At 35.1% G+C, this 15,429-nt stretch overlaps 1 pseudogene; it reads left to right on the forward strand.

Annotated features, from left to right (window-relative positions):
• Window positions 1–397: 397 nt before the first annotated feature.
• Window positions 398–11,400, forward strand: LOC143645183 (THUMP domain-containing protein 1 pseudogene; annotated as a pseudogene).
• Window positions 11,401–15,429: the final 4,029 nt, after the last annotated feature.

Genomic DNA, 15,429 nt, shown 5'->3' on the forward strand with positions numbered 1-15,429 from the left:
TCATAGTTTTCAGTAGAGGCATCCACAATCAATGTGTCATAATAAATGCTATGTGCATGGAAGGCAGATTGCCTTTAGAACTAGCAAAATCACCTGGATTAGGACACGACCTTCTTACCTCATTGTTAATTTCCTTCAAGATCTGTTGACAAAAAAAAAAGAGAGAGAGTTTTTTTATTTTTCCTGGGAATTGAATTTTTAACAGAGTTTGGTGTGTTCCTCTGTCGCATACACACCTTCTGTCTAATCTTGGTATAATCTGTCATTTCCAGATGTCTTTAGCCCAACAACTTTATTTTATGCAACGGAAAATCTCAAAACACTGACCAGCTGATATCCAAGAGCCTAAGATATGCATATATCTATGTCTATATCTATCAGCTGTAACTCTGTACGGATGGATGACCTTTTAAAAGTATGTTAAACAAGAGTTTCTAGAAAAGAAAATGTCTCAGATTTATATATTTTGATGAGTCTTGGACAAAGTTCCAACTATTTGTCAAATTTTAGTAAAACTGCATTTTGTTTTGCCTATAGTTCTCACAGCTGACATCATTTAACTTAGTTATGTGGTTAAAATAGTAAGAATAAGCAGTTGAAATTCTGTAAATCACATTGAAGAGTTAAGAGAGGAAAACAACCTCTATCTGTCAAAAGAATGGGCAGCATCAATGAAATAGGCAAGAAGACTCATTTATGGGAACTATATGATATGGAAAAAAATGGGTAAATGGGTGACTAAGCCAAAATAGAAAGTTGTTTCTTGGGTTGAAATTTCTGTGCTACCATTAGCCTAAGATTTAGCCAAATTAGCCTCACTGGCTTTACTGAAATACAGATACTCTAGAAAGCTTGGATCATTTTGTGAGAGTGGACATCAGCAACTTCAAGAAAATAAATGTATAAAAGGGAAAGTTACTTAAAAGGAGTCAAGTACAGATCTAGATACAGGAAGAATTCTGAAATATTAGAAATGTTTCAGAAGAAGGGTGAAGAGAATATGAGGAAAATTGTATTTTACTGATGACAACTTTCATAAACCTAGGTTTTATACCTTCTCTGTGAGTTTCTGTCTTACAAAATGAAATCACTTTTTGAAAAGTACATATTTGAGTCATGACTGTCTCAACCCATGTATTAAAGAAATGTTTCAGACAATATGAAGATATACTTGGGTTATTTCATTTTTCCTTAATCTCTCCACAAATTGTTTTCAAATCATATCAGTAAGTTCTTAAATAGCTAACCACATATTGAATGTCATCAATATACCAGTAATAAAGGAAGAAGCTTGGCTTTTTGCTGCTACATTTCAAGTGCAAGCATGAAATCAGGAAAGTGTCTTTATGGGAGGAAATCTTTTTCCATCAGCTTGCATTTAGGAGAGTCAGTCAACTAAGTACTCTGATTTACACAGACCTCCCCATGATTAATTCTGTAATGTCCCCTCTACAAATCAGTAACTCTTTCTAAGAGGAATTGTGTTTTACTTCTCTAAAGTTAGTCAAAATTGGAATAAGCATCCTTCAAGGGTTATCACAGGGTCTGACACATTCCAGAGTAAGGTGCTAATATATAGTCTCACCTGAATGGTACATATAGTTGGGTGGGAGTGGGAGAATCCATAAACAACTGAGAATCTCTTAATTGGATGGAGTGCTTCTTAAGGGGATGTTTGTTAGGAGCTATTTTTGTTCTTACCAGATGCATGAAGTATATCATTCATTCTTCATATACATTCCACTCATTAACTTTGTTCCATCTCATTCCCAAAGTTTTGTGTTCTGCAAAGCCTCCTCTTTCTATGTGTGCTCTCCGTAACAGTATTCAGTTATGCTAAGAACTCAAAGTCATTTGGTCAACAGGATACTGCAAATATTCTCTGGGATAGGCTTTCATATTTTGCAATCAAAATACTTCCCTGCCTTCATCAGTCTCTCAATTATTTTTATCTGCTCATCCTCCATGAAAACATATAGCAAGGTCTCTGGCACACCAGGACAAACTCAAAATTTATTTAGCTCAAATTTGAGAACAAAGCTGCTAGCACCAGTTTTAATGTTCCATAATGATTACGTGAAGAAGGAGGAGAAGTTATGAACAAAAAGTAAGGAAAATTTTCAGCCATTAATCAAGACCCAGTGAGACTCAATAAATTTTACGTCAGCTCTCTTGGGCTTTTCCATGAACTAAAATCACTGAAATAATTTCTACACTTACACAAATATCTTCATGCTCTTCTTTTATCCTTCCCTAGAGACTAAATGCAGAGAAATTAATACGTACAAGTTTTCATTTAAAATAAGCTGTATTCCTTTGCTGTTCTCCATGTTCACAAAAATCTAAAGTCCTCTTAAACACAGACATGTTCTATGTAAAGTCCATCCTTTTCAAATAAATATATTTGCTACCTCTCTTTCATTTTGGTATTTCTTGAAAATATACTCTTTCCAAAAATATTATTTTATGATGTATAATGTTTGCCTTTTGGTTTCCTGCAGTCTCACTCTTCCTGTTTTTATTTTCTTGAAGTTATTTTTGTGAAGTTAGCAATATTCTCAGTAGGTACAATCCCAGCGGACATTTTTAAGTCCAAGCATGTTGAGTTCTGTTCAGGTTTTTGCCCTTTTGACTAATCTCTTCTGCATCCTCCTTTTATTTCTTACTGCCTTTCTCCTTTCCCTCCTTCCTATCTTCCTTAAAAAGCAGTTGTTATACTCCTTCTATGTGTGAAGAATCATTTCATGTGCCATTTATGTGAAAGAAAAACAAACAAACTCTAGAGTTGATATGTAGCTTCAAATTTTTCTGAATATGAGAAGTTGCATAAGCATATCTTTAAACATGATGGTGAGTGATAAATTCTAAGAAATAATTATACATGTGCTATGTTTCTTTTTTATATTTCCCCTTTGTTCTAGTTTGCTTACATATAGTCAACTCAAAGGTATTTAATGCAATTTTGAGACATTGGGAAATGTTGGAAAAATATGTTCAGTTCGTTGTATGTATTAGCAGTGGATTTGAGGTAAATGAGAATAAAAAACGAGGATAAAAATGTAATGGTTACTCATCCCAGAATTTCCTCAGTGAAGGTAAAAGAAGCAGTTGATTCAGATGATAAATCACTGTCAGTTAATCCTCAGCTTATTATCGAATCACCAAAAATACTTTAGACTATTTACCATTTTGGTCACTACCTCTTATGTTCTTCTCTTCATATCCCACTATTTAACTTTAAATAGAATTTTTGAAGTTAAAAGTGGGGTCATTTTCCCCTCAAGCTATGTATACTTATCAGTAACTAAATCTACTCACGAGACTTTAGTGAAGTCACCTTCATTATACAATCTCTGATAACAGTATCACCAGCTAAGATTTACTCTTTCTTGTGTCAGACATGCTTTATCATCCTAATTTCATTCCATGCTTCATATTCTTTGAAACACTCTCCCTGACACTTTACTTAACTCTAGGATGAGTAAACTAATATTTTTCTCTACTTTTATTAGTAATTTTTAGGTACACTTTCAAGCATAGGTCAGCACTTACTGATCTAGATAATATTTTTGGTTAGGCTGCTGAGTATTCCTTAAGGAGTCATAAATACCAATTTGTTCCCCACCCTGACCCATAGATAAGAGCTAACTAAGAAGCATGTATCAACCTGACACTATAGGCCTTTAGCAGTGAAAAATTGATTAGGCCTATTTCTGTCAATCACTTATAAAAACAAAAAACTGAGAAAATTCCATTAAAATGGTATATGAAAGATGAAAAAGTTAGACTTTGAGGAAAACAATGGGAGTTTTACTTTGTTGTAGACTATAATATCAAAAAATATTTATTTGTACCCAAATGCTTTGGCACACAGAAAAATATGACTTGGAATCACACTTTAATTTTTCAATAGGCTTACCATGAATAACCATGAATTCTACCTTCCATTTGCTTTTACTATGGGATATTTTACACATATGCAATTCCATCTGATAACCATTATTTTATATTTGAATACAAGGTAATGTTTGCATTATGTTATTAATGGTATCTTCTTTTTTCTATGATTTGTGAGATGTGTAAGGTCAAAATATGAAACTAAGCTAAATCATCATAAATGGAGAACCATTTTCTCATTTTTGTTTTTTCCTAACATTCCCCCAAAAGTGTTTCCTTTATGGCAAAATTTATTCGGTTGCTTACTAAATTATAATTCATAATTAAATTGTTTTGTTGTGTATTGTTTTTCATTACTTTCGTTTCATGTAATTTTGCTTGTTATAGATTGGATTCCCAGGGAAGCAGATTCTGGGATGGAAATCTGTGGGCCAGGAAATTAATTAAAGAGGGCACCTAGAAATAATAACAGTGAAAGGTAAACTAAGGAAGCTGGGATGAGCCTAGAGTAAAGATGAGTTTTGTTTTCATCTCATTTGAGGCCTCAGATAACCCCTCAGAGCCTTCTGAAGCTTAGATGATACCCAGAGTTGTCTTTGACAAAAGTGTGCTATGTTTTTATATCTTCACAGCAATAAGTCACTGGATGCAGCCTTATGGGCACAAAAGGCAAATCTGTCCCAGAATATATTTATCAGTAACTGTCAGAATGTATCACTGGCCTTTTCAATGAGAAAAGGCCCAATGTAGACAACTTGTCACCACTAGAGAGCATGTGTTTCTCCTTTAAGTTTGGTACCATTTTATTGTAGAGTTTAAAGATAAGTATCTTTGTATAACCTTTTGGGATTGACACAAAAATGATTCCCTGTGGTAGGATACACTATCAGGGAAGTAACAGGAGGTTGAAAAGCCTCATAGAAAAGAAAAAAAATGAGAAAACTGAATGGCTATAAGGCTGGGCAGTTTCAGAATTAAAAAGTGTAATAAGAATGGGATATTAAGTGAGGGAGAGAAGTTAAACAAATCATAGGATCTGGAGAGAAAATTTTGCACAAATAAAGACAAGTAGAACAGATCAAGATTTCCAGAGAAGGGACAGAGGAAAGGAAACTTTCTCCTAGTGATGAAACAACTGCACAGAACATGGCAATCTTTAAGGTTGTTCTAAATATCCAAGGCAAGAATCAGTTGTAGAAGACCTGATAAAAATCTCAACAGATATACATGAGTTACTCTAAAGGTCCAGCATAAGTTAGACCAAGCATCAAAGAGGACTCTTAGCATATAGCCAACTTAGCACAAAACCCTAGGCAGCAGCAAGAAACTAAGTTTCAGAGTTAGCCCATCAAATTAATCCACTTCTACAGATATCAGTAAAAAATTACAGAACAGGAAGATATGGCTTAGTCAATTGATCAATTTAAAACTTCAGAGGAGACAGAGATTTTGGAATAACTATTCAAAACAGTTTGAAAAAAAAATCTCCTAAGTCAATTCAAGGAGATGAGGGAAATTATTTATAGGAAAAAATCAAATGATGGTTATAGAACTAAAGGATATTAAGAAGACAGTGAGGGAGCAAAAAGAAAAATTAGAAAGTTTATAAAGAAATATAACATGAGGGAATAATAATGGTCTTCTAGAATACACTAGGAAATAGTAGTGGGTTCAAACAGGAAGAAGAAAGTATCTGTGCTGCTTTGAAAGGAAGTATGCCCCCTAAGAAAAGCCATGGTTTAATATAAATCCCATTTCATAAAGGTAGAATAATCTCTATTCAATACTGTATATTTGAAACTGTGATTGGATCATCTCCCTGTTGATGTGATTTAGTCAAGAATGGTTGTTAAACTGGATTAAGAGATGACATGTCTCTACCCATTTGGGTGGGTCTTGATTAGTTTCTGAAGTCCTATAAAAGGGGAGAAACACTTTGGAAAAAGAGACTCAGAGAGAGCAGAGAATGCTGCAGCACCACGAAGGAGAGAGCTCCACCAGCCAGTGACCTTTGGAGATGCAGAAGGAAAATGCCTCCCAGGGAGCTTCATGAAACCATAAGCCAGGAGAGAAAGCTAGCAAACGTGAACAGTATCAATGAACTAGAAGACAGGACAATCAAAATCATGCAATCAGAAAAACAGATAAAGAAAAGAATTGAAAAAATGGAATATTGTCTATAGATCTTGAATGACTGAATTAAGGATACCAACATATGCGTCATGGGACTCTCAGGAGAAGATAATGGTATGCTGGTTTAGAGAATGTATGGACCCTAGAAAAGCCATGTTTTAAACCTAATCCCATTTTGTGAAAGCAGTTGTTTCTTTTAATCCCTATTCAATACTGTATGTTTGAAACTTTAATTAGATCATCGCCCTGGAGATGTGACTCAATTGACTCAATCAAGAGTGGGTATTAAACTTGATTAGATAGAGATGTGACTCCACCCATTAGGTGGGACTTGTTTAGTTTACTGGAATCTTATAAAAGAGGAAACATTTTGGAGAATGAGAAAGATTCAGAAAGAGTGGAGAAGAACAACACAACCATGAGATGTAGAGAGAACAAGCCAGTGACCTTTTGGAGATGAAGAAGGAAAACACCTCCCAGGGAGCTTCATGAAACAGGAAGCCAAGAGAAAAAGCTAGCAGATGATGCTGTGTTTGCCATGTGCCCTTCCAGCTGACAGAGAAACCTTGACTGCGTTCACCATGTGCCTTTCCAGAAGAGAGAGAAACCCTGACTGTGTTCACCATGTACCTTCTCGCTTGCAAGAGAAACCCTGAACTTCATCGGCCTTCTTGAACCGAGGTATCTTTCCCTGGGTGATTTGATTGGACATTTCTATAGACTTGTTTTAATTGGGACATTTTCTCAGCCTTAGAACTGTAAGCTAGCAACTCATTAAATTCCCCCTTTAAAAAGCTGTTACATTCCTGGTATATCACATTTTGGAATAACTATTCAAAGAACTTTGAAAAAAATCTCTTAAGTCAATTTAAAGAGATGAAGAAAATTATTTATGGGAAAAAAGAAAATGGTGGTTATAGAACTAAAGGATATTAAGAAGATGTTGAGGGAGCAAAAAGAAGAATTAGAAAGTTTATAAAGAAATAAACATAAAGGAATAATAATGGTGGTCTAGAGTACACTAGAAGGAAGTGATAGCAGGTTCAAACAAGAAGAAGAAAGTATCAGTGAACTAGAATACTGGACAATCAAAATCATGCAATCAGAAATATAGATAAAGAAAATAATAGAAAAATGGAATATTGTCTAAGGGTCTTGAATGACTGCATTAAGGATACCAACATATGCATCATGGAAACTCAGGAGAAGATAATGGAAAAGGAGCAGAAAATAATGGCTGAAAATTTCCAATTTTTATGACAGAGATAAATATACATGTCCAAGAAGCATAGTATATTCCAAACAGGAAAAAAAAAACCTAATATACATACTTCAAGACACATACTAATCAGAATGTCATATGCCAAAGATAAAGAAAATTCTGTAATCAACAAGGTAAAAGTGATTCATTACATACAAGGGATCCTGCAAAAGACTATGTACTGGTTTATCATCAGAAACTGTGAAGGTGAGAAGACACTTCTGTGATATATTTAGAGTCTTAAGTGAAAAATTGTCAGCTCAAAATTTTTTATCTGGCAAAACTGCCCTTCAAAACTGAAGGAGAGTTTAAAGCATTCAGATTACAGAAAAACAAAGAGAAAAAAAAAAAAAAAACAAAATACATGCCCTGTAAGAATTGAAGAATTGCTAAAATGTGTCCTTTAAGTTGAAAGGACAAGACAGAGTGTAGCTCGGAACAGTGTGAAGAAGGGAAAATCTTTAATAAAGGCAAATGTGATGATTTGAAGTTGTATGTACCCGAGAAAAACATGTTCTTAAATTTACTCCTTTCCTGCCAGGGTAAACCATTGTAAGTAGGACCATTTGATGGGGCCACTTCATTTAGGGTGTGACACACCTCAGTTAGTATGGATCTTAATCACATTACTTAAGTCCTTTATAAGAGAATGAAATTCAGACAGAGAGAGAAAGCCACAGAAGCAAGAAACTGAAATCAACAAATCTAGAAGGGAAGAGAGAGAGCAGCAAATGTGGCCATTACCTTGCCATGTGGCAAAGGAACCAAGAACTTCCAAAAGTGAGTCTTCAGGAAGAAAGCATCAACTTGATGATGTCTTGATTTGGACTTTTTCCTGGGCCCTCTCCATAAGCTAATACAAACCCATTGCTTAAACTAACCCATTTCATGTTACCTACTTTGAGTAACCTAGAAAACTAAAATGGTAACTAAATGGGTAAATGTAAAATCAAATAGTACTGTATCTCCCATATATAAATAATATTTACTTCTCATAAGAATTAAAATAAAGTTGAATAAGAAATAGTCATATTTCTGATAATGTACATGCAAATAAAAAGGTATTGTAGAATAAAAACAACATAAAGAAGGGAAATGGGAGATATGGAAGTATAGAATACACATACTATTGAAGTTAAGTTGGTATCTTTTCAAATCAGTCAGTTGTAGACATAAATTGGGTTAAACAAACACCAGAGTAACAACAAAGAACATATTTAAAATGCGTAAAAAAATGGAAATGAGGAAGAGATCAGTCAGATAGGTTTCAAAAATCAATTGCACAGAAAAGGAGGCTGCGGTAATGGAAAAGATAGACAAAGAAGACATGAAACATCAAAGCCAAATGGCAAAATGACTGAAGGAAGTACTGCCTTTAAAGTAGTAATACTTAGTGTTAATGGATTAAATTCCCCAATCAAAAGACAAACATTGGGAGAATGGATAAAAGAGCATGATCCAACTATGTGTTGTTTATCAGAGACTCTCCTTAGACACAAAGACACAATAAATAGATTGAAAGGAAAGGACAGCACAGATAATTCATGCAGATAGCAGCTGAAAGAGAACTTGGAGATAGCGTGCTGATTTGAAAGGATGTATGTCCCCTAGAAAAGCCATGTTTTAATCTAAACCTCATTTTGTAAAGGCAGAATAATTCCTGTTCAATGCTATATGTTTGAATCTGTAGTTAGATCTTCTCCCTGGAGATGTAACCCAATCAAGAGTGGTTGTTAAACTGGATTAGGTGACGACATGTCTCCACCCATTTGGGTGGGTCTTCATTAGTTTCTGAAGTCCTATAAAAGAGGAAACATTTTGGAGAATGAGAGATTCAGAGACAGCAAAGCAGAACGACATAGCCATGAAAAGCAGAGTCCACCATCCAGCGACCTTTGGAGATGAAGAAGGAAAATGTCTCTCGGGGAGCTTCATGAAACAGGAAGCCAGGAGAAGCTAGCAGATGATGCTGTGTTCACCATGTGCCCTTCCAGATGAGAGAGGAACCCTGACTGTGTTCGCCATGTGCCTTCTCACTTGAGAGAGAAACTTCATCGGTCTTCCTGAACCAAGATATCATTCCCTGGATGGATACTTTTGATTAGACATTTCTATAGACTTGTTTTAATTGAAACATTTTCTTGGCCTTAGAACTGTAAACTAGCAATTTATTAAATTTCCCTTTTTAAAAGCCATTCTGTCTGGTATATTGCGTTCCAGCATCTAGCAAACTAGAACAGATAGCTATACTAATATCAGACAAAATAGACTGCAAGACAAAAGCCATTACAAGAGACAAGGAAGGGCACTATATATTAATAAAAGATGATCAATCCACCAAGAATAAATGACAATGATAAACATGTGTGTACTTTACTGCAGAGCCCAAAATACATGAGGTAAACCCTTGCACAACTGAAAAAAGAAACACATACCTCTCCAATAATAGTTGGAAATTTCAATATTTCACTGTCATCAGTAGGTAGAACATCTAGACAGAGCATCTAGACAAATAAGGAAAGAGAAAATTTAATAATATGACAAATAAACTAGACCTAACGGACACGCACAGAACATTGCATCCCAAAATAGCAAAATATACATTCTTCTCAAGTACACATGGATCATTCTCCAGGATAGACCAAGTGTTGGGTCACAAAAAAAGTGAAAAAGATTGAAATTATAAAAGCATCATCTCTGACCCTAATGGAATAAGGATGGAAATCAATAATAGGCAGATGCCAATATGTGGGAGTTAAATAACACACATTTAAACAATCAGTGCATCGAAGAAGAAATTACAAAAGAAATAAGTAAATGACCTAAGACACATGAAAATGAGAGTACAACATATCAAACAGTATGGGATGCAGTGAAGGCAGTACTGAGAGGAAACTATATAACCCTAAATACTTAGATTAAATAAGAAGGAAGAGCTAGAAATCAAACTGAACTGCACAGCTGGAGGAGTTAGAAAAAGAGCAGCAAACTAATCCTAAATCAAACAGAAATAAAGAATGACTAAGATTAAAGCAGAAATAAGTGAAATAGATAATCAAATAAAAATAAAGGGAAAGAACCACATGATCATCTCAATTGACACAGAAAAGCCATTTGACAAAATCCAACACCCTTTCTTGGTAAAAACACTTCAAAAGATAAGAATGAAAGGAAATTTCCTCAACATATGCAGGGCATTATGAAAAACCTACAGCTAACATCATATTCAATGGTGAAAAATGAAAGCTTTCCCTCAAAGATCTGGAACAAGACAAGGATGGCCACTGTCACCACTGTTTTTCAACATGTAATGGACGTTCTAGTCAGAGTCATTAAGCAAGAAAAAGGAGTAAAAGGCATCCTAATTACACACCTGCACCATTTGCAGGTGACATGATACTATACATATAGAAAATCCTGAAAAAAATCTACATTAAATCTACCAGAGCTAATAAATGAATTCAGCCAAGTGGCGAAGCATGCGGTAATGTTTTGCCCATCTCTGGCATATGCAAGGCTTTTTTAGAGGATATGAAAATTATGCAAAAACATTGTGGGAACCCTGGATTAAAGATCCAAATAAAGGGACATTACTGATAGTATATAAATCTCAAAATAATAGTCAGATGAATAGAAAAGTAGTTATCAAAGAATTAGCATGAATATTGGCATCCCCAATTTGGAAGATAAAGTGAATCTTACAGTGTTAGCAAAAATTATCAAAATTATCTGTGATTTGAGTGTTGTGAAAGATTGCATGTTGTTCAGAAAACACAATGTCCATGAAATGGTAGAGTTCTAAGAACCTGTCACAGCCTAACCAAAAGCAGACAGTGCACTCAGGAAAGAAGAAAGAAGCTAAATTGGAATCTGGCAACACAAAAAATCAAAGTGATGTAACAGAAGGAAAAAAATAGCCAGTAGCTGGAAACAGGGAACACTGAATAATTGGGAAAGACAGAACCAAATCTGACATAAAGTTGGTGAATGAGGGAGGAGGTAAACCTGAACTTGAAAGTCAAGTCACAGAAGAGTCCAAGTCAAATGAAAATAACCTCTCAGAGGAAAAAAATGTTAGTATTGGAGGTGAATTTCAGTTTGGGTTCTGAGTAAAATTATTCCTAAAAATATGGTTTTTGAACTTTGTGTGCTGTGCTCTTAGTAGTGAGTTAACAAAACTGCTCTTTTTACCATTTTGTTGGGAATCTTTCAGTCCTGGGTGGTAGCATGCTGCAGGCACACATGAATAAGGGGGGCCTGTGGATGTGCTGGTTGGATTCTGTGGTGTACCCCCAGAACAGTGATGTTCTCTAATCCTGATGCAATATTGTTGGGTGGGATCTTTTTTGATTAACTTGTCTTCCTGGAGATGTGACCCACTCAATTGTGGGTAGGACCTATGATTAGGTGGTTTCCATGGAGATGTGTTTCCACCCATTTGCATTGATTTTCTATTTGTGTTTATTGTAATTTTTGGTAATGACTGGCAATGATGGGAACGCAACATTGTGAATATAATTAACAGCACTGAATTTTATATGTGAAAGTGGTTGAAAGGGGAAATTTTAGGTTACTAGACTCAAAATTAAATTTAAAACATAGGATTATAGAACAGAAACAGTGGACCCTATTGTAAATAATGGGCTATAGTTAATAGTACAGTTACAAAAATGTCCTTTCATGAATTATAACAAATATGCCACATTAATGCAAGGTATTAATTATAGACATGTATATGGGAACTATGTATTTTATGTATTACTTATCTGTAAACCTACAACTTCTCTAATTTAAACAAAAAAACTGATATCAGTAAACCAAATAGGAAGATGTCTTGCATCTTCCAGTGTTCACATCATCACAGTGAATATGGTGGAAACAGAGACACCAAGCTCAACAAAAGCCAGCATGGCAAGACAGAAGTTGGCGCAAGGCAGGGCCAATTCCAATAATGTGGAGAGTGATTGCATTTCCTAAGAAGAATTTGGTGAACACCAGGCAAAAAAAGATGGATATCCAGATGTGCCCTGCTTACAGTCCTGGGATAACAGCAAAAGTGAATGTTCCAGGTATGAATGCTATGGAACCAATGGAAACAACACGGTGAGACTTTTCTGATGATATTGGGAAGGACACAGGGACAGGAAAATATAAATCTCTAGTCAGTTATTGGACAGCAAATTCCAAGCTCCTGGACATCATCTCGGAGGCTTTGTTGGGAAAAGGATATGGAGACAATATTCCTAGAATCAGATGCATATAAGCCACAGTGCATGGGAGGAAAACTTGCTCAGACATGTGAGAAAGTATTTCTACATGGTCTACATGGAAGGTAAAATAGAAATTTCAAGCTGGGCTTTTTATGGCAGTGAAAGTCAATGATTATATAGAGATGATGGTTTCATGTGTAAATTGAGGACTGTTTGTGTAAGTAACAAAACAATGATATCATGAGTAAAAAATGGGCATTTATGATTCTAACGCTTAATAGATTTGTCATCTTGGGGAAGCCACTTACATTTTCTGATGGGTATTTGATATAAGCACAATGATGGTGATATGACACACATACATCTTTATATTTGGAATGCAGTAAATGTTCAATACATGAAATAAAAAATAATTAATATGTGTAATCAAGGATATTTCCTTCCAACTTGAGAGATGGCCCAACTTATTTTTTAACCCACCAGCTCACTCTTTCTCCAGTTAACATCTATGGAAGATGTTCAAAGCATCTCAGTATTTTTCAGGAGTGTCAGAGTCTCCTGCTGGAATATGTAGTCAGGGCTAAGAACAATACAGGAGCCATTGTAAAGCTGATTGTAATGGTGGAACTGGGGTGCAGGGCTAGGGGTATTTATCTAGGAATGAGTCTATCAACACTACCATACCACTCACCTGGAGCAGAGCTTTGGGTGTAAAATCAGTAATTATAATTTAACTATAGACAGCATTTAGTTTATATGCTGCATTTATTTTCTGTCTCATGTATTTTAAATTTATTAACTTTCATCATATAAAATATGTATAGCAGATACATTATTTTATGTAGTCAACATTTTTTCTTTATGATTTGTACTTTTCATTCTTAAGAAGTTATTTCACACCCAAAGTCAAAAATAGATAAAGAGATCAAGATGAAGACACAAAGAGATAAAAATAGAGCTGTAGATTGATATAGCAGTATGGATAAAGAAAGAGATAGAAATTGTGATAGTAATAGAGGTATTGTATGTGTATAAGAGTAGAAAGAGATTTGGGATCCATTTCTCACACTCTATACAAAAAGTAACTTAAAATGGATGAAAACTAGACATTAGACCTAAGACCATAAAACTTTCAGATGAAAGGTAGTGAAATATCTTATAAATCTTGTAATAGGAGGTAGTTTCATAGGCCTTACACCCAAAGCACAAGCATTGCAAAAAGAAATAGATCAGTGGGATCTCTTTAAAATTAAATACTTTTGTGCTTCAAAGAACTTTGTCAGGAAAGTAAAATGGCAGTCTATCCAATAGGAGACAATATTTAGAAACCAAATTTCAGATAAGGGTTTAGTATCCAGAGTATATAAAGAGATTCTTCAACTCAACAGCAAAAAGGCAAACAACACAATAAAAAAAATGAGCAAAAGACATGAACAGACACATCTTAGATGAGAAAATACAAGTGACTAAAAGGAACATGAAAAGATGCTCAATTTCACTGGCTATTAGGAAAATGCAAATCAAAACCACAATGAGATATCATCTGATACCCACTAAAATGGCCATTATCAAAAATAAAAAAACAGAAAATGACAAGTTCTGGAGAGGATTGGAGAAAGAGGCACATTTATCCACTGTTGGTGGGAATGTAAAATGGTACAACCACTCTGGAAGGCAGTTTGGCAGTTCATCAGGAAGCTAATTATAGTATTGTCATATGATCCAGTAATCCCATAACTAGGTACATATTCAGAGGAACTGAACGCAGGGACAGAAATGGACCTTTGTGCACCAATGTTTATAGCAGCATTATTTATGATTCCCAAGAGATGAAAACAGTCCAAATGTCCCTTAACAGATGAGTGGCTAAGCAAGCTGTGGTGTATACATAAGATGGAATATTATGCAGCTGTAAGACAGAATAAAGGCATTAAGCATATAACAATATGGTTGACCTTGAGGACATTTTGCTGAGTGAAATTAGCCAGAAACAAAAGGACAGATATTGTATGGTTTCACTAATATAAACTAACATTAATGAATGAATCTAGAGAGTTGAAGTTAAGAACACAGGTTATCAGGAGATAGAAATAAGATAGAGATCAGGCATTTGGTGTTGAAGGAATACAGATTGTACAACATGACTAATGGTAAAAACTCATCAATGGATAACACAATATTATCCGACTGTAACACAATAATAAAGGTATGCAGAATATGAGTGTGGCTGAGGGAGAAGAGGGAGAAGGGGGCACATGTAGAAACCAGAAGAAATGATAAAGGATAAAAAAAGAGACAGCACAATTTAGGAATGCCTAGGGTGGACAATGATGGGATTAAATTTAGAAATTAAAAAAAAGAGTTTTTATATGAGGGAGAACAAATGAATGTTAAAATTTCAAGGTATTGAAAATGGATGGTATGCAGGAAAAAGTACAATCAATGCAATCTAGTGTCTATAGTCAACAGTAATATTTTAATATGCTTTCATTGAATGTAACAGTCATTATGCCAAAACTAAATGTCAACAGGCAAGAGGGGCATGGGAGAGGGATATGAATTCTTTGTAGAAGAAAAAGAAATGCCTTCATATAGATTTATGGTGGTGAAGGCATGTCTATTTAATTAGGTTGGATTGTATGGTGTGCAAATAAAACTTTAAAAATGAACAGAGAGAAACAAGTGCTAGAGAAAAATGCAAAGAAAGAGATGTACCTACTCACTTTCAGTAGGAAAACTGAGAGGTGCAGTGTCTTGATGGTTCGTTCCACAAGAGGTTAGGGGTGGGGTTGCCAAATGATCCTGAAACCCTGTTGCTCAGGATATAAATGGAGGAACTGAGTGTGGGGACATGAATGGACATTTGCAAACTGGTGTTTATGGTGGCAATGCTTGCGATTCTGAATGATGGAAGTGCTAAGACTGAAG

This window comes from Tamandua tetradactyla, chromosome 8 (genome assembly GCF_023851605.1).
Source record: "Tamandua tetradactyla isolate mTamTet1 chromosome 8, mTamTet1.pri, whole genome shotgun sequence".
Taxonomy (NCBI): Eukaryota; Metazoa; Chordata; class Mammalia; order Pilosa; family Myrmecophagidae; genus Tamandua; species Tamandua tetradactyla.